General features: G+C 43.4%; 1 protein-coding gene across 2 annotated transcripts in view; it reads left to right on the forward strand.

Annotated features, from left to right (window-relative positions):
- ZFYVE26 (zinc finger FYVE-type containing 26) overlaps positions 1–26,142 on the forward strand; it is a 1,501,667-nt gene that overhangs the window by 1,013,083 nt on the left and 462,442 nt on the right. The window lies entirely within an intron of this gene.

Raw genomic sequence — 26,142 nt, forward strand, 5'->3', positions numbered from 1 at the left:
TAACACGAGATACAGCTGTTATTGTTTTTCAGAGTGTGTTTATTTGGTTGCTGGTTTTATAATACATGGGACTGTAGCTCTGACACTTAGCGCTGAGGGTGTCTATGTTATCCTGAATTACAATAAGGAATTGTAGGCTCCGCCCACTCCCCCACTTAAGCCATTGACATCCACAATTATATTTAGTTTCTCATTTTATACATCTTATACCAATGTACACCTAAAATCCAGTTCTAAATTATGCAGTTAATCTCTGAATATTACATGGCAAACTGTACTCTCACTATACACCTTAGCGTTTATGTTCTTTTTTTATAATTTGTGACAGCCAATTTTTGTGTTATTGGTAAAATAGGAAAAAGCCAAGACAGGAGGGGAAAAGAGGCAGAAGAATGAAAAAAGAGTAATGGAGACAGACCAGAACCAGAAAAGGTGGGCAGATCTGTGAGGAAAGAAAGGAGAAGAAAAAGATAAATACATAAAAAGACTAATTAAAAGGGGGGGTTAAAGAGACAAAAGGCAAGATTTACTTCCCCAGAGCGAGCCTCTTCGCAGTTGCTTTTGTATTGCATCCTCACATGGAATGCACAAGTGTCTGGTTCTTTACAGACACCTGCGAGGGAACTCCCAACGCGCACCTTTCAACAGTCAGTCCTAATATTCAGAAACCCACAGGCCAACTTTGCTGAACCTCTGGAGGTAAAAGCGGCAGCTCAGGCACATCATTATTGCATCAGACATAGCAGGGCAATGAAGGCTAATGTGCTCAATATACATAGAGTAAAACTAAAATAAGAATGGGGAGAACAGATCAACAAACTATCAATGATGGCTATGCAACCTTTTCAACCCTTTGCTGTTATCTATTTCACAGCAATGTGCATGATTGCAATGACCTTTTCTGGATCCCAGAACCTGGGTTCACTCTTCCTTATCAATTATAAACTCCGTCCCTCGCATGAACATTAACTGCTTTAAATAAATGGCATTTGTCTTACATACCCTTCACTTGTCTTGCTCTCTTCAACTTTTCTTGTGAAAAAAATCATTATGAGAGATTAAATGGAGGCTCAAGCTGCTGTTTGACATCATTTTGCAAAAGCAAAAAAAGGAAGAGAGAAAGGAGAAACCGGCTTTGGCAAAGCCAACAGTATTGACTTTTGTCTAGGCACGTGATAGTCACTTGCCAGATGCTGTAATTAAGCAATTAGCTCTCACAAGACTACTTAGAAATCACATCTGTGAAGCCATGTACAGCACAATGTTTCATGTAATAGTTTGATAGAACAGACACAAACGGATCCCAAAGGATCTTGTTTGGGCGGGTGCAGGCAGGTTATGGGAGGAATCTGGCAATAGGGATTAGCAAAGAGGGTAGTCTATTGATGGGTTTATGACTAAACAACACCGAAAAGCAGGACCATCTCACATCCCTTCTCCCCACTGTCTGTGCTCCAAAGAAGTTTTGACCAGTAGGTGGCGCTTAAGCAGCATCCTATAGCGAAAACTAAAAATGGCATAGATCTAGACATACAGGTGAGAAAATGAGGGAAACGAGAATAAATATAAGTTATAAAAGGCCTGAAATTGAAGTTGGGGAAAGGAAAATGATGAAAGATCTGTGGCTGTAAAGTGGGAGCACCAAATATAAGGGATAAAATGTCCCTGATGGCACGTAAAAGTTACCTTGTATGTTCCCTAATCTCGTAAAGGCACTCAGTCTGCTGCCTTGTGCCTCTATGTGTATAATTTATTTGAGTGAACATGTATTTGTATTTTTCTATTCATACTTATTTGCAGAACAGAGATGTCAGTTTTGAAATGAAATGACTTACAGTAACACATGTACAGATGGCAGAGGCATTCCCCAGAAGCGTGCCTATACAATAAGGAACAAGTGGCGAGGTAGTTTTTGAGGGAGTGAAAAAAAAGTGGGACAAAAACAAGGGACAAAACACACAGACAAATATAATAAAACCAGTGACCTAAAATGATAACATTAACCTAGGGCGGCCTGTCCTTTAAACTAAAGAGTACTTTACAAATATACAAAATGACATTATTACGCAGCATTTGGAGTCAATGGGGGGCATGCTGTAAAGGTGTGGCAGTGAGCATAGGGAGCACCCTCTTTTGCGTCTAAGTGAAGTTTATGGCAGAGCTTTGAAGAGATCCAGAGTCGGGTTGATTTCGATTCTGATGGGCAGAGGATTCAGTGGATCTGGGCAAGTAGGGAGAAAGGGAGGAAGTGAGATGAGGCACACAGGGGGCATGGGACCGTGAGTTTGAGCGCCGAGGACCAGACGGAATTAGATGGTGAGTAGGCATAGACGCTCAGGTAGATACTGAGGAGTTACACTGTTGATAGCTTTGTAGACTAGACGAAGGAAGGAAAAGGGAATGGTGTGCATGGAGAGCCACCCAACAGGGCGTCTGTAGGTAGAAAGGGGGAGGCTTTGGTTGCGATGTAGAGGATGGGCAGCAAAGTTAAGAACTTTATCTAGAGGGAACAAGGAATAGAGCGGAAGGCCAAGCAGTAGGATTCCGCAGTAGTCCAGTTTTGTTTATCACACGGGTGGATGTTTTCATAGAGTGGCGAGTATGGAATTTATCAATTTTTCAACTGCTGAGAAGGGTAATACAAATATCAGAGGCAGTGGTAGTGATGAATTGTTTCAGCAGGATGGCGATATCAAAGGGGACCCCACGGTTGTGAGCCAATGGGGGAGGGAGCTTGGGGATGGCATTGGAAGCCGGGACTAAGATGACTCTGTTTTTGAAGAGTTCTGCATGAGGCAGCGAAGAGCCATCATGTGACGGATTGCAGTGAGGCAATTGGTAATCTGTTATGAGATGTATGGGGTAAAGGAAAAAAACATATGGCATGTTTTAAACAAGATTACTTTTCTTGTTTGCTCATTAATCGTCCATTTTTACCTGTGGTCATTTCAGGTGAATTTTCATATATATATATTTGTGGCTAGGGGATTGGGGGTGGGTATGTGGCAGGTTGAGGTGGTGGGGGTGATTAGATGGGAGGGGACCCCCCATTAAAAAAAGCTAACAGGGAGATAAATTCACAAGTAATGTGCAAAGGAGGAAAGTGGCCTTGTTTAAAACACGTACATCCGCAGACTTAGATTTGAGTGGCAGCAGCAAAGAGGTGATAGTGAAAGCCGAAGATTATATAAGTGTTCCTAGAGCAGAGGTATAGACGGTTAAGAGTACAGTATCAGACTTGCCCTTGGTTGACACCGACACTGTGTGGGGGTGGGGTCAGAGGTTTTCCAGTTCCTGGAGATTTTAAAGAAGCAACCTTCCTGGTAAGTGGCAATACAAGTGAGAGCAGGTTTGTGAAACCTAAGGTGCTGGAGAGTGAGGAGGAGAGAGGCGGGGTGGACAGTATCAAAAGCAGCCGAGAGGTCCAAAAGGATGAGAATAGAAGAGAGTTTGGAGTGAAGAGCATATGAGACCAAGTTCAAGAAATTCAAGAGTGCAGTCTCTGTGGAGTGTTTAGTATGATAGCCACCTGTTCGATGATCTTTGAATAATGGGGAAGACTGGAAACTGATGCATACTTCGCCCGAAGGTTTGGGTCAGCAGTGGGTACAAAAGAAAATGGACTTAAAGTACTTTTACAAAAAGGCAGGCTTTCTCAACATTTCAGTGTGTTCCAAAATTCACAGGACAAATTCACTGTTTCAAAAGGAGAAGAAACCATTATTATTTTAGTATTTAGTTGAGTAGCATACATGTTCACATCCGGTACATGTTGACCATATTATTATTGGCCTTCCAGTTCCGTACATGTAGGAAGCACCTGGAATGTGGTCTTGTGCTTTATAAGGCACAAGCCTCTTTGGTGATGTTTAATAGCAGTACAGTGTACGCTTGGGTATAGCCTATCTTTATTTTAAAGATAGGCTATAGTGATTTTTAAAGTATTATTCTAAAACAAGGTTAATGTGGTAGAGGCCATGCACAATCCTTTAGCACACACACACAAAGTGCTGGACCTACATACATACTTATGTTGTTAAATAAAAACACTAACCGCTAGCCTGTATGACCCTCCAACTGATATTAACTGGCCCCTTTGTGATGGACTCTCCCTAGCCGGAGGTGGTGAGCCGCCTGTCTAGGGTGAGGGGACTGCAAAGAGACTGGCCCTCCTTTAGCTAATTGTAACACATTAGTAACAGAAGGCTATTTTATTTACAAAGTTATTCCTAACGCTAAGTCCCTAGCACAAGTTAAATGACCCTAACTGTAAAAAATCTCGTGTTCATATGTTTTCGGCCCGAGTTGGTGCTGGTGAGCCGACTACAAGGGAATGTCGAGATCCTGACCCTATCCTCTCTAAACCACTTTCCTAGTGTCTACAAGTAAATGCACACAAGGTGGGGGTCGGTGTCTATGTTTAATGTTTCCGCCCCCAGAGTGTGTGTTTTATCATTAACAACAAAAAGAAACTCTATGACCAATGGTCAATAGAGTAATGTAAAAAAACATATTTTCTCACCACTGTACTGTGTTGGGGAGAAAATGAGTGGTGATAACTGAATACATTTCTTTTTACAAGCCCTTTTCTCTATATGTAAGGGTATCGGCGTCTGGGTTATCAACCAGTACTACTATAGAAACAGTCAACCGGTTTCAGCGGGATTCTTAGGTGGCCGCTTTCTACAGGACGAATACTTGTAGATCTAGTATTCTATGAGTAATCTTCAATTCGATTAAGTTTTTGAGGATATCTTCTGGGATCCAAATGGGCTTAATGGATCAGTCCCTGATTCTAAAGGATAAAAAGACAAGAGAGACAGGTGGGGCTGTCATCAGTCTCAAAGTGCTACTAAAACCTAATTCCAGTTGTGTTATAGATGGTCTTTCCACCTTCTTTGAGGTAGAGTACTTCTTACCTCTATATGTCAGATTTCTTGTTCATGCCTGCTATGTGCTGCGAGTCTCTTGACCTCGACTGCAGGTGTTGTTTGCTGGATTCTTTAAGAGATGGGAAATCAATACTAGAATCCCACTCGTTTACTCAAGTGATCAAGATAACAGCTGTATATACACAGTGCTCAATCTGTTCATTTAGCTGTCCTTCACATTCAGTCCTGTGAGAGGGAGGAGGTGCACAGTGCCTTCTTCTCTCCTGGAGTATTCTTCCTGTAATAGAAACAGGAGTATTTAGGCTGTGGTGTAGGTTCTTATCTGTACGTTATTATGCTGAAAGCTCAATTATTGTGCATTTGCCTAGATGTTGCATCATGCCTTCCAAAATCAGATTATACAATCTTCATGGTCAGAAATCAACCTTAGTGGGTGCCTCGACATTTTTCGCGACTTAATTCGCTTCAGAACCCCTCTTGTTTTTGCCGGGTGCTAATTCTTTATTCCTATTGCTGCTCGGCAAGTAAAATGTACAGACTGTAGTCAAAACCTCTCATACGGATCATAGTCTAAGATCATAACTGTGGGCAATGGAACCGCAATTAGCAACGCTTACCTCTATTCCTTTCTATTATAGCCGCCTCTCGTAACGCGGTCTGGTGCGGCGCCATCTTGGTTAGTGTTTATTTTTATAATCACGTCGTGCTCACATGATCGTGACGCTGCGTATGGACTACAAATATTACGCGGGCTAACCTGGGAAATGTAGTTGGTGACTATATTATTAAGTCTTTTTGCTTTTTGCGGTGCGTGTACTCCAGTTCCAGTTTCTGTTGAGAGCTATCCTCCTAGCTCCTTTTAGATAACTATTCTCTTATTAAAATACCAATGCCCACGTGTCCATATTGTGGTCCCGTGTAAACTATACTTCAATCACCAGTGATGCCGTGCAAATACACCACTCCTTTCCTGTTTTATATATATTATCTCGCGTTTTAGCCCATCTCTAGCAGGTAAAACTTGGTAATATCATAATAGATGCCTAGTGGCCGTATTTAAGAAGTGAAATACTATTTATTCTCCAAACAGGGAAGGAGATTGCGGTTATTGTCCAAAGAGGGGGGAGTATTTATTTTGCCATCCCATATGTCAGCGATTACTTTCTTGCCCAATATTCTCGTTGAGAAAAGGGGGGGGACCAGGGCTATATTCATCTGAATATAGGTAACAGGAAATTTCTCTTCACTGCGAGTTCACTAATAACTAGCAGTCTATTCATAGGACCGCCAAAGCTTGCCAGCAAATCTCTTCATTAAGACCTGTCAGATGGCTGAGAGTCCGAGAGTCCTGTATATCCAGTGTTCTCTTCTCAATAATAGGGCTGCTATATTTCCACCTCTGTTTGGTATTCTGACCTTTTCCAATATAGTCCATGTTAGGTCATTTTCAGTATGTTGCATTTCAATGAAATGTTCTACCAATGGGGCAGTTCTTTTTTGAGACCTGATGTTGGATCTATGCTCCCCAATAGATATCTTGATGGCTCTTGTCGTCATACCAATATACTTCTTATTACAAGGACACTGGATTAAATACACTACATTTGTGGTGTTACAGTTAGTCAAATTCCTCTGTTCCCAGGGATATTTCCAGCCTATATCTATAGCTGTAGTGCGTTGGGTGAATTTGCACACTGTAAAATTCCCACACGGTGTGTGGCCCTGGGGCCTGGGTGTATTCCAAAGTGTTGTTGTATTGGCGGAATTGGTTATTTCTTTATAAGTGTGGACCAATGAGTCCCTAAGGTTTTTTCTCCTTCTTATAGCAAACAGTGGTTCAGGTAATTGATTTTCTTGAATGTTCAATATATGCCAAGCTTTCCGAATTTCTTTCTTCAAGCGGTTAATTACTGGAGAGTGACTGAATACTGCTGTAATTGTATTGTCATCTCTCTTTCTTTTGCCATGTTGGTTGGGGGTTATTTCTCTAGTTATATTTCTAACCCTTTTTTTGGCTTGTTTGATTATTCTGTGTGGATAGTTTCTCTCCTTTAGATTGTTTGAAAGTCTTTCCGATTGTTGATCGTATTCGATTCTCGTAGTGCAGTTCCTCCTAAACCGGAGAAACTGGCCAAAGGGTAGATTTTCTTTTAATGACCTTTGATGAAAGCTGGTGTAGTCCAATAAGGAGTTTCTGTCAGTTGGTTTTTGAAAAACCGTGGTCTCAAATGTCTGGCCTGTCCTCATAATTTTCAAATCATGGAATGTGGCTGCTGTTTTACTTGCCCCATGAGTAAATTTAAGGAAGGGGGTTAATTCATTCATCCATCTCATAAAGTTGTTCAAGGTGGCAGTGTCTCCATCGAACAGCAAAAATATGTCGTCAAGAGACTCGCAGCACATAGCAGGCATGAACAAGAAATCTGACAAATAGAGGTAAGAAGTACTCTACCTCAAAGGAGGTGGAAAGACCATCTATAACACAACTGGAATTAGGTTTTAGTAGCACTTTGAGACTGATGACAGCCCCACCTGGCTCTCTTGTCTTTTTATCCTTTAGGATCAGGGACTGATCCATTAAGCCCATTTGGCAGACCCAATGGGGGTTTCCTGATGGAATTTATGGAGTCAATCTCTTAAAAATTATGGACATTCACGCATGAGCAGAACATATCAAACCAATAACAGTTGCAAGAACCACAAAACCGATGGATTTGTTTAACTATTCACTAACCTGTATTTAGTATTCATACTTCTGAAAATTGAACCACCCTGAATTTGGTAATACAGGGCCTATGTTCATACACTTTAGAGTTGTAGTATACACAGAGAAACCTCTGGTGTATGAACTTAATACCCAGAGTTGTTAGTTATTGCTAAAATTTATCTCTGATAAATATTTATTTTATTTTTATTTTTCTCATTCAATCCTTTGTTGTAAGGAAACTTGGTCTAGATTTTATTTTATATACCAAGCCTTCCATTTTAATCAAAAACATTTTTGCATTAATCCTTTCCCTTCGACCTGACTCAATTTAGGGATGCTTGCCTTTTGATATTCTTTCACTCTAACTCCTTTTCACTCCAGCACTAGGTTTCTGTTCACCGGCATCATTGCCCTTTCTAAGTCTGGTTTTTCACCATTTCTCCTAAGCAATAGGAATATGCAACAAGGTTCTTTACCTCCTTTAGTGTACTTACATTTCATGTTTGGTACATTAAAACTTCCATTTGTGTATATATTTTCTTTTTATGCAATTTGAAGTGTGCCAATATCACATTAATCATTTACCAAAATGTTATGGCTGTTGTGGCATATATTTTCTTGAATCATGCACAAATATGATGCTGTTCGGGGAAGGAGTAGATACATTTGCCCCGACCAAAAAGGTATCTCACTAAGTCAACAAATGTTTAAGGTGAAGAGTACCATTTCCTAAGCAGCGTTTGTTGTTTTTTTTGTGTTATTTAGGGTCAGGATCTCGACATTCCCTTGTAGTCGGCTCACCAGCACCAACTAGGGCCGAAAACATAAGGACACAAGATTTTTTACAGATAAGGTAATTTAACTTGTGCTAGCGACTTAGCGTTAGGAATAACTTTGTAAATAAAATAGCCTTCTGTTACTAATGTGTTACAATACTGAGGTATAGACGGGAGGCGAGTGCCTTTCGACTCCACTTTGTAGTTACTTCACCTCCTTTAGCTAATGCTGAAAAGTCCAGAGACACGCGTATCTGTGATAAAATAGATAAAAAATCCAGAAAACAAAGGGACTAACCTGAAAGTGAGCCTAAGTAGAAGAAAATCTGTTTTAATGCTCCCACTCATTAGCTCAAGAACAGAATTGAGATCTATATTAAAACAAGGCTGAACATCCCACTTTATCTATGGTCAACCGGTTTCAGTGGATTATTCTCGTTTGTTCCACTTTCTTCAGGACCCAATGGATGGTGGATATAGATTAAACATTTAAAATATCGCCAAGCTGCTCGCTAATTCAAAAGCTTGGGCCACTGTGTTTTCTTCTACTTAAACTTACTAACCAGTTAGTCTTTTTTTCCGGATTTGTTATCTATTTTATCACAGATACTTATGGATCTGGACTTTTCCAGCCTTAGCTAAAGGATGGCCAGTCTCTATTCTGTCCCTTCACCCCAGACGGGTGTCTTACCAACTCCGGCTAGAGAGGGTCCATCACAAAGGGGCCAGTTAGTATCAGTTGGAGGGTCATACAGGCTATTTGTTAGTGTTTCTCTGAACAACATAAGTAAGCATGTTGGTCCTGTACTTTGTGTGCGCCAAAACATTTGGGATTATCTACGGGCTCTACTCACCCATTTTGCGTTCCTCTTGTGTGTTAATTGTTCATGCACAATCCCTGCCACAGTTTCTTTTTATTTGGATGTGGTCAACCACTGGCACCGCTTCCAGGCTGTCATTAGCATATTTGAAATGTGTAAATTGGTCCCACAAATGAGTTTGTTGTCATTGGGAAATATGTTTCTTTTTGCAGCTTTCCCATCTCTTTCAATGGAACCCCCAACAAATCTGCTAAATATGTGATTCTGACCAGACCTTTGTGAGTGAAATGTTTTCAGCCTCACTCACCTAACTAATTTGTTGTTAGGTGAGACAACACCATGTGTTGTCTGTTGTATAATACAACTTTCCTTAGCGACACTAGCAAAGGGAAACTGTTGCATTCTGTCCTGCCTGATGTCTGCCAAATTGAACCCTTGTTGATTGAAAGCTGTGTGGATGTTCTGTGCTAAGGTTCCATGTCTAACAATAAGGTGCAGTTGCTGTGATGTAGGCTGGGTGAGAATGACCTATGCTCCCACCTGGTTTACCAACCCATGTACTCACAACCCTAAAGTAAAGGTACTTACCTCAAAAAGATTGTTCCTTTTCCTCCCAGACTAAAGATACTTACAGAAACTTTGTTTTTGCTTTTTTGGGCATTTTTCTCATATTCAGTATAATTCATGAATCTTTTATTACACGCTTTATGTTAGAGACCAGTGTCTAAGTGCGGGGATGGGATTGAAACCTGTGTTGCTCTGCGTTGTTTTGCTTCCAAGACAAGCACTTTGCACCTGAGCTATCCTCCCAGCCCAGACAGAGTGCTGACGGTGGTACTCCTATTTTGGTGCACTCCTTATTTTTTATGGCGAGGTAGCCATTTTACCAATACATTGGCCAAAATGGATAACATTGTTATTTTTTTTTTTATTTGGTTTTATTGATTTTGAAACAAAAAAAAACAGAAAAACAAAAAAAAAAACAAAAGATTCGAGCGTTTCACTTGTTACAACTCTGTTAGCATGTGGTTACATCAAAAGAACAAAACTAGTCTCATTATACAGTTGATCGTCCTTGCGTTCGTTTCGGATCTCTAGTAGTAACAATCAGAATAACATTCTCCATACCCACCCCCCTCCCTCCCCGTGGTTGGGCAGACATCATTGCGGCATCTTTTCTCTGTTGATATGTTCATAGCGGGTAATGTTAGCTTCACTATTATGAGGTTTCCTTGATTCTTGGGTCTTAGCTGGCTTGCATTGAATGTTTTGGGATTCTTGGGTCATTTCAGATCATGTAGTGTCTTTAGTGTCTTTAGGTTGGGAGTCCATCGTCTCGGAGAGGTGTGTGCTTCGAAACTCCGACCATGAGGTCTCGCATTGCGGTGCTTTGTTATGCAGGGTAGCCGTGATCAATTCCATTGTATAAATGTTGGTTGATAAATTGATCCATTCCTTTTTACTTGGAACCTTTTTGGATTTCCATTTTGTTACTAGCAGCACACGGGCTGCTAATAATAGGTGTGGGGCAAGACCCCTAAATCTAGTCCATTCGTCCTCATTTTTTTCCATTCCGAAGAGAACCAAACGTGGATCAACGTCTCTCTGTATGCCATCTATGTCTTTAACCATGCCAGGACTTCCTCCCAGAATACTCTAATGCGTGGGCAACTCCACCACATGTGCCAGTAGTCGGCAGTTTCTCCACATTCTCGCCAACATTTCGGGCTCAGAGTCTGAAACATCTTGGACAATGTGAGCGGGTCGTATTGCCATCTATGTAGGAGTTTGATGGCGTGTGATTTATATTGGCTGGATAAGGACGTCTTGGATGGTTTTTGCATATCATTTCCCATTGTTCTGGGTCTACCTCCTCTCCTGAGTCTCTCCCCCATCTGCTTCTAAGATGTTCCGTGGACCCGGTGCCTGCTTCGATAAGTTCCTTGTACATAGCCGATATCAAACCCTTCATTTCAGACTTAGAATCCAAGAGTTGTTCGAATGGTGTGAGTTCTCTCTGCAGTTTTTCTTTCCATGTGGATTTTGTGAGGACTCCTTTTATCTGGATGTATTGGAAGGTGGACAATGGCCCTATCCCTAGGGCATCAGTTAGGTCTGGGAGAGTAATTAATTTGTCCTTCTGCTAGAGTTGCCCTACCCTTTCGAATCCCGCCTCATACCAGGATTGGAATCTCCCTACCTCAGGTATGTGATCGTTTATGCCAGGGTACCATAAGTGGCTAAGTGGGGACGGCCAGGTGGTGATCTTGTTCATTGCTTTGCTTGGTTGCCAGATGTTCCAGATGGTACTCAGTATCGGGTGGCCCTTAATTTTTCGTTGTATCCTTTTGTGAGGGGTCCATAGCCATTCTGACACAGTGGCCGGCGAGAAGTAATGGTTGTCCATGTGGACCCACTGTAGATGGTTGTGTTCACGTAAGTGTGGGATAAGGATGCGTAGTTGTGACGCTTTGTAATATGTTCGCAGGTCGGGGAGACCTACCCCTCCTTTGTCTTTGGAAAGCGTCAGAGTATTGAATGCAATACTCGCCTTTTTTCCCTGCCAGAGGAACCTAAGCATACATTTTTTAGCTTTGTCAAAAAACGCATTTGGTATCTCGATAGGTAGCATCTGGAAAGGGTACAGGAATCGGGGGAGGCATACCATTTTAATGGCGTTAATCCGCCCTAACCACGAAATCGTGAGTTTGTCCCATCTGTTCAGATCGGCCGAGAAGCTCTGGAGGAGGGGAGGGAAGTTGGCTTCGTATAGGTCCTTTATGTTTTTAGTGATCTGGATGCCTAAGTATTTAAAGGCAGAGTGTTCGAGTTTGAGGCCTAAGGGCAAGAACTTGGTTTCGTTTTCCTCTTTTGTTCCTTGCAAAGGGAACAATATTGATTTAGTCTTGTTCACCTTAAATCCGGAGAGTTTACCATATTCTTCTAATAGTTGGAGAGCATGAGGGACAGATACAGAGGGGTTGGTAATGTTTAGAAGTATGTGATCAGCATAAAGTGCTATCTTATATTCTTTTGTTCCCAATCGCATGCCTTCTATTCTGGAGTAGGATCGTATCTTTTGGCCAGGGGTTCTATGGAGAGTGCAATAAGTATAGCCGAGAGGGGGCACCCCTGTCTAGTACCACGTTCCATGCCAAACCATCTGGAGTATTCCCCATTAACAGAGATAGATGCCGTTGGGGGTGTGTATACTGCTTGTATCCCTTTCTTAAATCTCGGCCCTATCCCCACCTTGCGAAGGACTGCCCTCAAGAATTCCCACTCCACTCTATCAAACGCCTTTTCTGCATCTACTGATAGTAGGGCAGGGTCACTTGGTAGTTCTGGTGATACATGGATGAGATGAAGAGTTTTACGCATGGTGGCAGCCCCTTGCCTACCCAGTATAAATCCGACTTGGTCATTGTGTATGAGGTGAGGGATCAGTACTTCTAATCGAGCGGCTAGTACCCTGGTGTAAATTTTTGCGTCCAAGTTGAGCAATGAAATTGGGCGGTATGAAGCACAAAGTTTGGGGTTCCTTCCCTCCTTTGGGATCACTGTTATTAGCGCCTTTGTAAAGGAGTCGGGGGCCGTCCCTGTTTCTAATATCTCGTTAAAGAGCTCTGTCAGGAATGGTGTCAGTTGGTTGCTGAAGGTTTTATAAAACCCAGCGGTATAACTGTCCTCTCCGGGGGATTTACCTATAGTTAGTCTTTTAATTGCCTCTTGGACCTCCGGTTCAGATATCGCGGATTCTAAGAGCTCAGTTTCGGGGTACGAGATTTTGGGCATATCTATCTGGGAGAGATAGTGTTCTGTACCTGATTCCCCTGGAGTCACTTCGGAGGTGTACAACGCCTCATAAAAGTTGGCAAAACTCTCTGGGATAGTGTGGGGGATTGGGGGGTTCGTAGGGTTATCTTCAATTATCTCTTTGACTTTCCGTTCTGCCCTTTGTTCTCTGAGTCTGGCTGCCAATAGTGCGTCGGCCTTGTCCCCCTTCTCATAGAATTTCTGTTTGAGGAATCGGAGTTTGCGTGCTATTTGTTTGTGCTCCAATAGTTTTAGCTCTTCCCTTTTACGTTGTGCCATGTTGATGTTGTCGCAGTCCGTGCCCAGGTGTTCTCTGTTCTCGCTCTCCAGTTGGCATATTTCAGACCCAAGTCTGTGCTCAATGATCTTTCTCTCTCTTTTTTTGGTAGATCCTTCTCGTATCAGGATGCCTCTCCAGGTGGCTTTTGCCGCCTCCCATATTATCTGCTTGGAGACTTCTCCATTGTTATTTAGTTTGAAGTACTCCTCGATTTCAGTTGCCATTTCAACTTTAAATACTGCATCTTTCAGCAGGCTTTCATTACAGCACCACTTGCCTCCTGATACAGGTAAGTCTGCCCATCTTATATCTGACAGGACCATGTCCTGGTCCGACCATGTTATCGGAATTATTTCCGATAGCTTTGTGGTGTCAAGGAGGTCCTTGGTGAGGTACAGGTAATCAATCCTGGTGTATGGTTTGTGCGGATTGGAGTAAAATGTGTAACCCCTTTCATCAGGATGTTTAATTCTCCACGCATCTTGTAGATCATATATCTCCATTATGTCTGAAAGTCCAGTGCGTTCACTTCTCATTTGGCTTCTTATCTCGGGGTTGCCCGGTTCCCAGTCTTTGGTCGGGTCTGCCCACTGGTTAAAGTCTCCTCCAAGAACAACCTGGCCAGATGCTTCCAACATTATTTTGGGTATTGTCTTTTCTATGAACTTGGCTTGTCCTGCATTGGGAGAGTATATTACTGCGACTGTTACTTTGACCTTTGCGATTGTCCCAGATATCAGGAGAGCCTGCCCGCTTACATCAGACCAGGTCTTTTCCACTTCAAAGTTAATTCCTTTCTTGATCAGGATTCCGACTCCGCCTTTCCTGAGTGGGCCCGAGCCCCACAATTCCTTTCCCCCTCTTTTTCCAAGTATTCCTCTCTCCTCCCCCTTGGCAAACTTTGTCTCTTGTAGAAGGAGAATGTCTATTTGAGATCTACGGAATTCCCTTGCCACTAGTGATCTCTTGGTCGGCGAGTTGAGGCCTTTCATGTTAAGTGTTCCTATCCTTAGGGACTCCCTACCCTTCTGCTCTTCAATTGGTGCCATTATCACAGTATTTCGGTTGTGGATTCGAGACCCGTGTCAAGTAAGTATATTGGTCATAGGGACTGACGTCGTCCTGAGTGATCCTTCGTGTTGCCGGTAATGCTTCATCCTCTGTACATTTCTTGTCTGACCAGCCCCCCCACCCTCCACCCTTCCCACATTGACGGCGTCCGTGCGGGCCCAGGTGAAAACGCTGGTCCCGCATCGAACCACCTTTAGGGACCGTCGCCTCGGGTCCCCAAGACTATTATAACATCATAATCTTGATTGAGCCCCCTTTTACACCCCTTCTTTGTGTACATGGTCTGGATCTTTTTTGACCCTAGATATCCTTACACAGTTCAGGCCATGGACCTATGTATTAAAGTATATGTCGTCTTACCAGTGTTGTAGTTCATCAGTTCTCCCCCCCTGGGGAGGGGGGGATTACCTCTCCGAAATTTCCTTGATCCCTTGACACGTTTCCTTCTGGGGCCCTGTATACGCCATCCTCTTTCTTCGTGGCGTGGGTCTCCCCGATCATGTTCCTCTGCGCTTGATCCAAGGAGTTCGGAGATGTACGCCTTGATCTCCCCTTCTGACCTCAGCTTGATTTTGTTTCCGTTATATTCAAAGGACAGAGAGAAGGGGTACCCCCACCTGTATCTTATGTTCTTTTCTTTCAGATGTTTGGTGATAGGCCTGCACGTGCGTCGGAGTGCCAGGGTCATGGATGATAGGTCCTGGTATATCGAGATTCGGGATCCTTGGAGGGTAATTGAGTCGCTGCCTCTTGCTTTCTCGAGGATCTGTGTTTTGTCCTGAAAGCGGTGGAATCGAGCGAGGACAGATCTCGGTCCGCCTGGGGGCCCTCCAGCTCTGTGTATCCTCTCCGTCTTAGGTTCATCAACTGCATCGTCGGCAACGAAGGGTTTGATGATGTTGTGCAGGGTATTCTTCAGATCGCTCTCTGTTTCCCCTTCTCGTTCCGGGATTCTGAAAATCCTCTGATTATTCCGCCTCTCCCGGTTTTCCAAGTCATCAAGCTTGAGTTTGAAGTTCTCCTCTCGTTGCTCCAGTTCGGTCATCCGTTGGTCGAGTTGCGCTTCAAGAGTGTCTATGGACGCTTGTTTGTTCTCGACCCCTTCGAGCCTCTCCTCCAAGGTATCTAGACGTTGGGTAATCTTGTCAATTTTGGAGCCAATGCTGGCACCCATATTCTTTATTTCGCCCAGCAAGGCGGCAATGTCCCGTTTGGTAGCTGCTGATTCACTCTCTGAGGGATTTGGGTTCGCCAGGGTATGGGCACAGTTTTCGGCAGAAGTCGAGACGTAGGAGTATGTGGCTAGTTTCTCCCTAATGTCCATTGGTTCTCCCAAAGTTCCTTAGTATCACCAATGCTGTTCGATGGGGAGACGGAGTCGGGGTCAGAGGAGGCACACGCCCCTGGATCGGGGGCCCTACCCTCTGCATTTCGACGTCGGTGTTCTCCGTAAGTTAGGCGTTTGCTGATATGCCCAGGGTGCGGGTTCAGTAATGCGTATGGGTTACCCGGAGTGCGCTTTGGGGGTGATTTCTTCTTGTGCAAGGCCAAACATTTAGGGCGCGAGGGGTCCGAGCCGCCGCTGCGTGGTGATGCCGCCGTTGTTCACGGGGTAGATGGGATGGGCGAGCCTACCGTCTCCCCGCTCAGCGCTGTTCCAGGGCCTCGCCTAGCCCGTTCCCGCTCTTCGGAAACCCCGCCGACTCGACCAAGGCTGTCCCGCTCCTTTTGCGGCGCGGGACGTCGTCGGGAGTGCGAATTCCGTGGTCAGGGTTCTAGGTCTTTCAGGCTTCCTTCATTCGGCAGGCCTAGGGTCCGCTTCCGACCGTTGCGCAGTTCCTTGCGAGCGGGCTGCGAAGCCGTTACGTGTGACGTCTTTTTGATGGACGTATATCTCCGGTTTGCAGGGGTTGTTTTCGATCAGGTTTTCGACCAAACAGGGGGGGGGGGGCTCTCTGCTGGCAGCACACCGACGTAGAATCTTGGAGGGGTAGTCAAAGTGGTGGCTCAATCCCTCTTAGGGACCCAAAGTGGCAGAGCTCACGCGAAGTCAGACCACATCCGCGCGCCCCCTGGTGGCCAGTTCAACATTGTTATTTTAAGTCCTGTCTTTTCGGCTGACTACCTTTGTTGGCCATCTTCTTCGCGTTAGGGTAAGAGGTGTGTGTGTGTGGGTGGATGTGGGAGGGTGAGTTCTGTGTTCTTCCACGTTACCTTCTTGAACTGGTGGGCCTAAACAGTTCCGAGTCCTAAATCACTGATGATCCTCCTGGAGCACAGTAGAATTGTGGGCACATATCTGGCACACTTAATCCTAATTGGGGACTCCTCCATTACCTGCTTATTGTGAGAGATGGACCTCTTAGCTCTTATGTTGCTGTTTCTGCCATTAGAAGGAGCTTTGGTGGAGCCTGCTTCATTGTGTCAATTGTCTTAATCCCTGCAGTCCCTGTGCAAAGTCACAACTGCCTTTCCCCAATGTGGCATCCTGGTGGTCCTTAATGGTAGTGGTAATCTGAAGCAGATGTCTTTCATTTTAGGCCAGGTCCAGCCTGGTTGTCTTCAGAACTGTGAGGTTGGTGGCCGAGACCGAACCAATCTGTCAATTGTCAAAAGGATATACCTCTTGGCCCACAAGGCCAAAACCAACGGTCGTATCCTGATCAGGGTTTGAGGGACTGTTGAGCATACCTGTTTCTATCCCCGATTCCCATTCAGTTCTATTGGATGTGAAGTCCGGCCCTGCCTTACTTTTGCTGGTGGAACCTCGGTATTGAAATCCTTTCTGGGATTGCCCTGGAAATCCAGGATTGGTAGCTGTCCTATCATCTTAATATTGTGAAAAGTGTCACAATCTACCATACATGGCTACTAAAGTGAGTTTCCTATGGGAGAGCTTTGCTAACTTTTATAATTTTCCCAGAGTATCCAGAAGGTACTTATTTGAGGTTTTGATTAACAGTTTCTTCTAGTTAGGGGTTGGCCTCATTAAGATTAGTAACAGTGTGCTGGTGTTGCCTTATAATATAATTGATCAGACATGTGGTAATCAGGACTAACACCTCCTCCCCTTTAAGGTCTTGTAACAGTATAGCTTTGAGTTGCATTCATTCTATAAGGTGTCCCAAATGAACGCCTAAACTGGACTGGATATATGTATATAAGATTTTTCCTTTCTTGAATTGTTGTTGTATTCTCGCTTAATGCATTTGTGTTGTTAAATAAAAAGGTTTGTTTGCTACTTAACTTTGTGAACAATTTATTGCTTGACAAAACCTTGTTTATGTCACAAGCTCCTAATAGTCTTAGTCTTACTGCTCGTTCGCTCTACAAAGTGAGAGTTTGGTTAGCCATTTGTGTTTAAGCTTCAAGGTTCACTAAGGTTGGCATCCCATACCCCTACATCAGTAGCGGGTCTGAAAAACCCTCATCAAACGCACACAAATGAGTACAAACATGACATGTTTTTTTCAGTCCAGGATTGCCACTGCAGAGGCCTTCCCTTCCATATACTGATAGTATATAATCAGCGAGAGTAGAACTTAAGGTCATTGACTGCTTCTATGGCATTCCATTCATGTTAAGAATATTTCAAAACTATACATTTAAAATACTCTGTCTCATGACTTGTTTTGCTCCTTTTTAGAGTATTGACTTAAGTCAAATAACTGATCATATTTAGCCTGTTAATAGCTTTCAATCTGTTACCCTTCTTTTTCTTTCTTGGTTATTATTATTTCTTGGTTACTACCTTGAATACTTATACCTGAATTAATGATGCTATAAATGGTCAATTTCAGTGAATTTGGATTCAGTTCTTGTATATTAGATTCCACTTTATAGAACATTTGAATTGATATTCTGTACAACCTTTGAACTGATTCTCGATGACATTTTAAAGCACAACAAATATTCTATTAAAAAAGCTTTGTTGCAAGTGACTTCCTTGGTCAAGTTTCCCCTCTCACAAAAGACTTTGCAGGGACCTCATTTCCCGCTGCTGACTCCATCAGACCTTTTCTTTTCTTTGGATGTGTGGCTACTAAACGTTACTCCATAAAATGTTGCAATCCCAGACACCTGGAAGTAATCAATATGGACGGTGATGAATCCCCTGCCTCTGCCTGGTAGTTGATGGGGTGGTGAAAAGAGCGTTGTGCTGCCACCCACTCTGCGATGTTGGACACAGAGGGTGTACTTGGGGTATTAAAAGGGCCAGTCCACCCTGCCTCAGGACTAAGAAAGAGGACAGTCACAAGTAGTGCACACTTAATTTCCCTACCCCTCCAGGGACATTTCATGTGTTTATAGTGATCCAATACTCTAGTGACCCCTTAGATTATGGATCAATTTTGTTGCGGCCTAGGTTGAGGAAAACACCTGGGAGTTCTACAATAACTCATGAACACAGTGCTAGAATGCCAACACATTTTGTGTGGAGCAGGCAAAGCCACCTTCAGCTGGTTAGAGGGAAAGCAAGGGTGTTCCATGTAGCAATGTGGGAAGATGTGCATGGCATCCAAGATGGTGGATAAAGCCTGATATTAGCTTGTCATGTATCGCTTTGCACCACAACAGAGAGTCATTACAATCAAGTGACTTCAATACAGGCGAACCTCTGCATCAATCCCTCAAATCCATAAGAGGTATACACGGGTGTCTTCACTCTCTGGTAGGATAGCCCAATCGGAAGAGCTAGCCCCATATAAGAAAATGGGGTAGTTTGGAATGAGTGAGTTTGTAAGGAGTTGGCGAATAAGTTGGGGAGATTGCTGGAAATGGACAGCGACGATGGTTTAGATGAATCATAAGGAAGTGGTGAAAGGAGCAAGCAAAGAAGTTATTATAGAGAAAAAGAGAGATGGAAAAGATGGCCTTACAAGAGAGGTTGGGAGGACGTTTGAAGGAGGCAGAGTGAAGAGAGGTGCTTGGGAGAAGAAGAGGAATTGGAGGAGAACATATTTGAGGTTTGGGGAAACATCAAAGAGGAAGAAGGAAAGAGGCAAGAAGAGGAGATTGGAGAGAATGCAAAGAAGGAAGGCAGAGTAAAGAATAGGGAGGTGTTTGAGCGAAACATTAGAGGAGAAGTTGGACAGTGTATTCTAGAGTCGGGGAGAAGATGCTGTGAAGGTGGATGGAGCTGAAGGTTGAGACAGAGAAAAGTTGTGGTGCGTCAGGAGTGGGGAGTTCTGAAACCCGACAAGGCGGGGTTGGGAGGGGTGGAAGTACAAGCATGTGGTGAAGTGTCGAGGAGGTACAGGAGAAGAGACAGATTGGAGAGGAGATGTCAGGTGATGTAGGAGAGGCCCCCTTATGCACTAGATCATTGCAAATGGAGGATAAATCAGAGGGAGTTGATGGAAAAATAGAAGTAAAACCTCTAGAGAAACGTACGTTACCAGCCTCTTGTTGGAAGCTCTGCGGTTTTGCCACCACTGTACTATCCTTGCTACTACCCTTGTACAGCGCTAGTGTGCAAGTGCACATGAATCCCTAGATGCCAGAAAAGTGGTGTACCCAGAAACAAGGACAAGAAGCCAAGGACCAGAGTCTACTGATCTAGGATTCAAGAAAGAAGTTCAATGGACATTTAAAAACCCCATTACTGTGAGTGGCTGTAAAACATTTTTATCTAAATGGCATATTCTTCAAAATCACCATCCGAGTAATATTTACTAAAATTGCTTACAAAAATGTTACCCTAAAATCAAGCCTGCAATTTCAAACTTTTTAAAACTCAATTTATCAGTGCAATTGTAATGCTCACGTAAATTGTTTATCTATACCAAGCAGGGATCCCTTATTGAGATTTGCAAGCTAAAAGTCAAAAGTTTAAATCCAAGGAGACGGTAGTTTAAGTTTTACGTTGCATTTTCTTGGTATGGCCCAAACCTGTAACGACTCTTTCTTGTCTGCCTTTGTTGTCATTAGGCCAGGGACCTCCCCAAATCCCCCCCCTCCTCTTCACCCCTATAACAATACAGAATGGGTGAAACAGTTGTACACCCGTCCACCTCTAATTCTGCACCACTTGCAGTAAGGGAAGATACACTGCTATACCTACATTTGAAAGTAAAGACTGCCCTTGCTATGCCAGTTAAAACCTCCTCAGGATGTTTACAATACAGGAAAATGTTTAATGTTGCGCTTAGACAGGTTTTAATTCTTGAAAGTGTACAAATATTGTAACTTTTTGTTCCAAGAAACATTTTTTTATTTTACCATCTTTGAAGAAGCTGTTTTAAGCTTAAGCCGCCCCCCAGTTAATTGCCTTTGGATCCAGGAGCACCTCTCGCTTACTAAGCACCTGATTTGGTATCCACAGACCTTTGAACATTTTCAGTGACACTGACTATTTATTTATTGGCCACTTGTTAGGCACTTATACAATTAGCAAAACTATGACGAAGCACCCACAGGGCAGACAGGATGGCGACAGAAAAGGTAGACAATGAATTACAGCAATGACAAATAATTAAATTTAAAAGTACAAACAAATAATGAGAGCAATGGAAGGGGAGACGAACCTCCTATGCCTTGTGAGTGTTCAGAGCGTGCAAGTGCAAAGGGGCGAGGGATATGTGCTTAAATGCTCATGGAGAAGTGCTCAGGGTAAGTTCTAAGAGGAGAAGAACATAAGTGCAACCACCCATGGGTACGGTGAGCCAAGTAAGTGCAGCAGAAGACAGCAGCTGGCATGAGAGATGTGGGGTGGGGGGGTGAAGGCCCTGAGGACACATACAGGCCCTGCACATCAGTCAAACTGCTGTAGGATTAACAGGGAAGAGAGTAGGAGAAGGAAGAGGTAAAGAGAAACATATTGAGGCTTTTTTAGAACTTAAGGAGGTCTTGCTCAAGACGCAGAAGGAGAGGGAGGCTGTTCCACAGGAAGGTGCCAGCCGATGAAAGTGATCGCCCACTAGCTCTCTGTTTAGAAAAGCGATTAACACGCAGGGAGTTGGTGCCAAAGGAACGGAGGAGTCTAGAAGGGGAGTTTTTGGTCAAGAAACGTTGAAGATAGAGCCCCAGATAACCTTGTGGACGATACAGAGGGATTTGGATTTAATCTATGCGGAGACCGGAGCCACTGAAGGCTTTGTAGGGCAGGAAAGATGCGGTCCCTGGGCTTGAGACCAAAGATACGTCTCGATGCCCTATTCTGGGTTAGCTGGAGAGGTCGCACGGTGGAGGAAGGAAGATTGAGGAGGCTATTGCAGTAGTCTAGTCTGGAGATTACCAGAGCACGGATGACATTGAGTCTGAGTCTCTGGTGGAAAGTGAGGAAGGGTAGAGTCCCTTTGAGAAGGAAGAGCTGAAAGGGGGACTTCTTAACAATGTCCTGGATATGAGAGATGAAGGAAAGGGAGGAGTCAAAGATGACTCAGAGATTCCTCGCTTCAGTGGGCGGGGGCGGGGGGTCCATGGAGGAAGGCCAGAGTGCAGGGAAGAAGTATGGCGCAGGGGACCCAATAGGGAGAATCTTTGTTTTGCTGGCATTGAGGCAGAGGTCATTAGAAAAGTTGTGCATCATTAGCGTTGTGTATAGGAGGCTCACAACATGCGAACACTTAAAAACTCTTTCACATTAAAGTTGACTTACCTGTATCCTGCTGACATTAGTCTGGACATTTCAATATTGAATGTTATCTGTGTTATATTGTATTGTATACATGAGAAAGAGCCCAGTCTATGGGCCCTCCCGTCCCTTGTGCATCAGTATGCCAGAAAATCAGCTAAATAATTGAATCAGTATTACAACCAATATTCAAAACACAGATACAATAATGTTCTGATAAATAAAAAATGGCTTTGTCTTTAATATTTAGATGCAAATGATGTGTTCAATTCTGAGTTGTATAATAGGAGCTCAGTGCGTTTTGGGGAAACAATCCCCTTATTCGGCAGCTAAATTCTTAAAGTACTGTCCTTCACCTAAACCACCAAAGGTGAGTTTCCAAGCCAGCATGACATGGGTTCACAGACTAATTTTCCACTACATAAGTGATCCACGGTTTTCAGATCAACACTAACTCCCTCTAGAAATAGATAGCCATCACCAGTGTTGATAGCCTAAAGTCACCAGATAGAATGTTACTATATTTGGACACCTCGTGTATCATATAAGAGAGTCCCAAAGAGAACTTAGAACCTACAACCCCAAGCAAGAGGGGACACCCGTGTGACTTCCAATCTAGTCTTCCTGATGGGGCATCAACTGCATATTGTCGCATACCTGTCCCAATAACAATGGGGGTATTCACCAAGGGGTCAAACATCATTGACCAGGTTAATCCCTGACTCTCCAAATCATGTGCTGCAAAGTAAGGACGTTTCTATAAGTGTCTACACATCAAAGAAACTATCCCAGTCAGAAACACGGATGTCCCCACATACCTCCAGCAGAGTCTATCCATAAAACATGCAAAATGACGGTCACCCAGTTCCCTCTCAGTGCCACTCGGTACAGAAGAAGCAGTGTGCAGTCTGAAATGATACAAATGGAGTAAACGGAAACACTGTGCAAACCAATTTAAATGAAATGATCGACAAAAATGCCAGTAAAGCGTTTAAGGCTATTACCTTGTTGATAATTGGACAAATCGTTAAACTCGCTCTGTGGGCTCTTTTTCATGCATGTTTCCTTTCATGTATGTTTATTGTCTGCTTCGTGTCAGAGCTGCATTTCCTCCCCGGCACCCAAACTGTTGTAAAATTAACACGTTAAGTGATTTTTAGTTGTACTTGTTCTAACAATAGTGTGCACTGTTACATATTGATTTTGATTGTACATTGTATTTTATTGTTACCAGCCCATTGCCCACCTTAAAGTTTCCCTTGAAACCAGTTATTACCACTTAGTGAGCCAGGTAAAACTTACATGAATCCATGTTGCCTATCTGTGTGTCAGACTACCTTCTCTCCTGAACATAGGGAAGAGAGAAACTTTCTTAATACCTTTTAAAATCCCTGTGTCTACCTTAGAGTTCACCAACCCTTGAGTCCATAACATATAATCCATTAAATTAATCAGCCTGGTTACTGTTTATTGTGGTAATTTAGAGGTCTGTACCACAGGGAATGGTTCAAAGCCATCCTTCCAAAATATATCACAATGTAACAGACTTACCTTTGTTCTGGCCATCTTCCTGCCTTGGCAGAGATTGGCTTTGCTGGTTGTTTCCCAGACTATATACATTCAACACACAAGTTAACAAGCTGTTGCATCCAAATAACTAGTGAATGTGTAGAATGCTAAAATAAAAGGCTAAAATAAGTAGTGATGGATCAGCAAAAAGAATTAGGGCACTTAATAAACTGCATTGACCGCCAAGAAACATGCAGTGAGATCTTTCACAAATAAAATTAATTGAGGTCTCTATCAATAATTCAAAATGATGATTGAGTTACAACAGTGCTTTAAAAAAGAATTCTGAGAAGTGCCAAAGGTACTGACCCCCAAACACACAACACAGACAATGTTAACACATCCTTTTATTAAAGGTTTCAAAAGAATAGGCTGGAGGATGGCGGATGGGATGGGATGGGGTGTCACTCATAGCTGAAAAGTATTTGCATATCACTGAAAAGTTGTCGCTTCACTACAAACATTCGCGCTGAGGTATCTAATCTAAAGGGCTGGATCCCTCATCTAACAAGAACACATAATTCCCTAGTATCTGCACAGGCCATTGTTGAAACCACAACACATGGTCTCATAGAGTTGAGTTGCCTCTGTACACTTTTTTCTGAAGGGTTGGCTTCCCTTCATAGGTGAAGTCTTTCCCCAGGCTGAGGTCTTTATTTTGGCTGAGATCCCGGTGCACAGTGTCTCCTGGTATATTTCTTAGTGCCAGAAGGACAATGCAATGGCCTCCACACAGCTACTTGGCCAAGTCCTTGAGGTATTGCTGTAGAGATGTTTTGATCAGTGGCACTGGCAGGCATCCCACCCTCTCTCCAATTACTTAGGATATCGCTTGTAGGATTTGTGGCCCTGACCTGGATTTGAAAACCTAGCAGCCTAGTTTATTTGGTCTTGTGGCCTTGCTTCTCAACCAGTTTCCTTACTATCATCATGAATTCTTGAATTGGGCTGGTGGTCATACTATCCCACCTGAGTCTGGTCAATAGCTCATTGCTGGCTTTTGTGCTCCTTACTTCTGGAATATTTGGGTTGCTTCCCTATCAATCTCTCAGACCAGGCTCCTCCAGCTATCACCCAGTCTGATGATGTCCTTACCCAAGCAAAGGCTCCACTGCTGCAGCTTACTCCATCTCTTACTGCCCATCTGGCCCTCTTAACTTGGCCTTGATGCATTTTCCTCTTATTTACTCAGCTCGTCTCTGCAGTTACCACCCTCTCCTTTGGACCTTGTGCTGTCTCCCACCCATCAGCAGGATTATTTCTCCTTTTATATCCTGCCTGAGTAGCTGATTGAGAAAATGCTTCCTGAGTTGTGAATCTGTTTGCCTATTTGTTTTATACATCATAATAGGCCTTCGCCCAGTAGCTGCAATTCTCCCCATGATTGTAGCCGGTAATCGTAATTCCCTGCCAGTCTGGTGAATAATGACTCAATGGGAATTGGGCTGTGGCCCGAAGTTATAGTCTATCCCCTACGTTGGAATCAGGTGTCGGAGTTAGTAGCATTGATCCTGACTGTTGGCTACCATATTTACGTAGAGCCTGGATTTAGGATCCATGCTGGACCTTGCAGCCCTGGGTATGTGTTTACTCCCACACCACGCATGGAGCCACAAACTTGGCTTGCTGTCCATGGGCAACCTTCCATCAGTATCTAGAATGGGAAACTGAGGCTTAGATGTCTATTCTGTTGGGGTTTTCACTCGGGGTAAACAAGTATTAGTTCTTGCAGTCCCAACACCTGCCTCATTCTGACTGTCTATGAAGTAAATATCCCCTTTATCCTCATTGGGACATGTCCCTATGCTGGACATTACCTACACCTGGGATTTCCAAATGGAAGGTCTTAGGGGATCTGCAAGTAGATGTATTTACCCGCTCCAGCAATAGCCCCACTAAACCAGTGACTCCCCCAAGCCTCCCCATCCCTCCATCTTGGTGAATGAACTGGTGACCTTATCACAGAAGGGCAATATATATAAAACCTACATAAATAACTGACTGTGTGTTGTGCAGTGATCAATTATCATGATTAAGGGCAATGTGGGAGTTATTAGAAGTGCAGAGCTTGTTGATGTTGGAAACTTTCAAAGTACTGCATGAATTTAAATTGTACAGATTAAGCATGCTATACGGTACTGTAACCTGCTTTTCACTTTTTATTCAGTAGTGCAGAGAACTTAAAAGTGAGATTTGATTCTTGAAATGTTTTGGAAAAATGTGTTCTTTCTGGGAATATAACCCAGACCTTCCCTTCCAAGTACGGAATCTAGTAAATGCTGGTCCCATTGTTTTAATGGCAAGAAGCAGCCACACTGCATGAAGTAAGGTGACATGTTGAGAATGCTTAAAGGTGACATTTTGAGAATGGTTAAATTTTAGCACATGGGCATTGTGATTTGTGTCCACTGCGACACTGCAGAGAGAGCAGAGACATGATGTTAATGTACAGCTAGTTTGATCCATGATGATGGAGAAAAGTGTGACATGGGCAGCTTGCAGAGATGCTTGATATCGTATCGCAAAAGAGCATATTGCCTTTTGCCGGCAATTCCCAATCTCCATGATAGATACAGAAAAGACAGATCGACTGCCCCTCTCTAGATGTGATTTTAGAACTCCTAATCATGGACG

Source organism: Ambystoma mexicanum, chromosome 14 (assembly GCF_040938575.1).
Source record: "Ambystoma mexicanum isolate Mex_15411 chromosome 14, UKY_AmexF1_1, whole genome shotgun sequence".
In the NCBI taxonomy this organism is placed as follows: Eukaryota; Metazoa; Chordata; class Amphibia; order Caudata; family Ambystomatidae; genus Ambystoma; species Ambystoma mexicanum.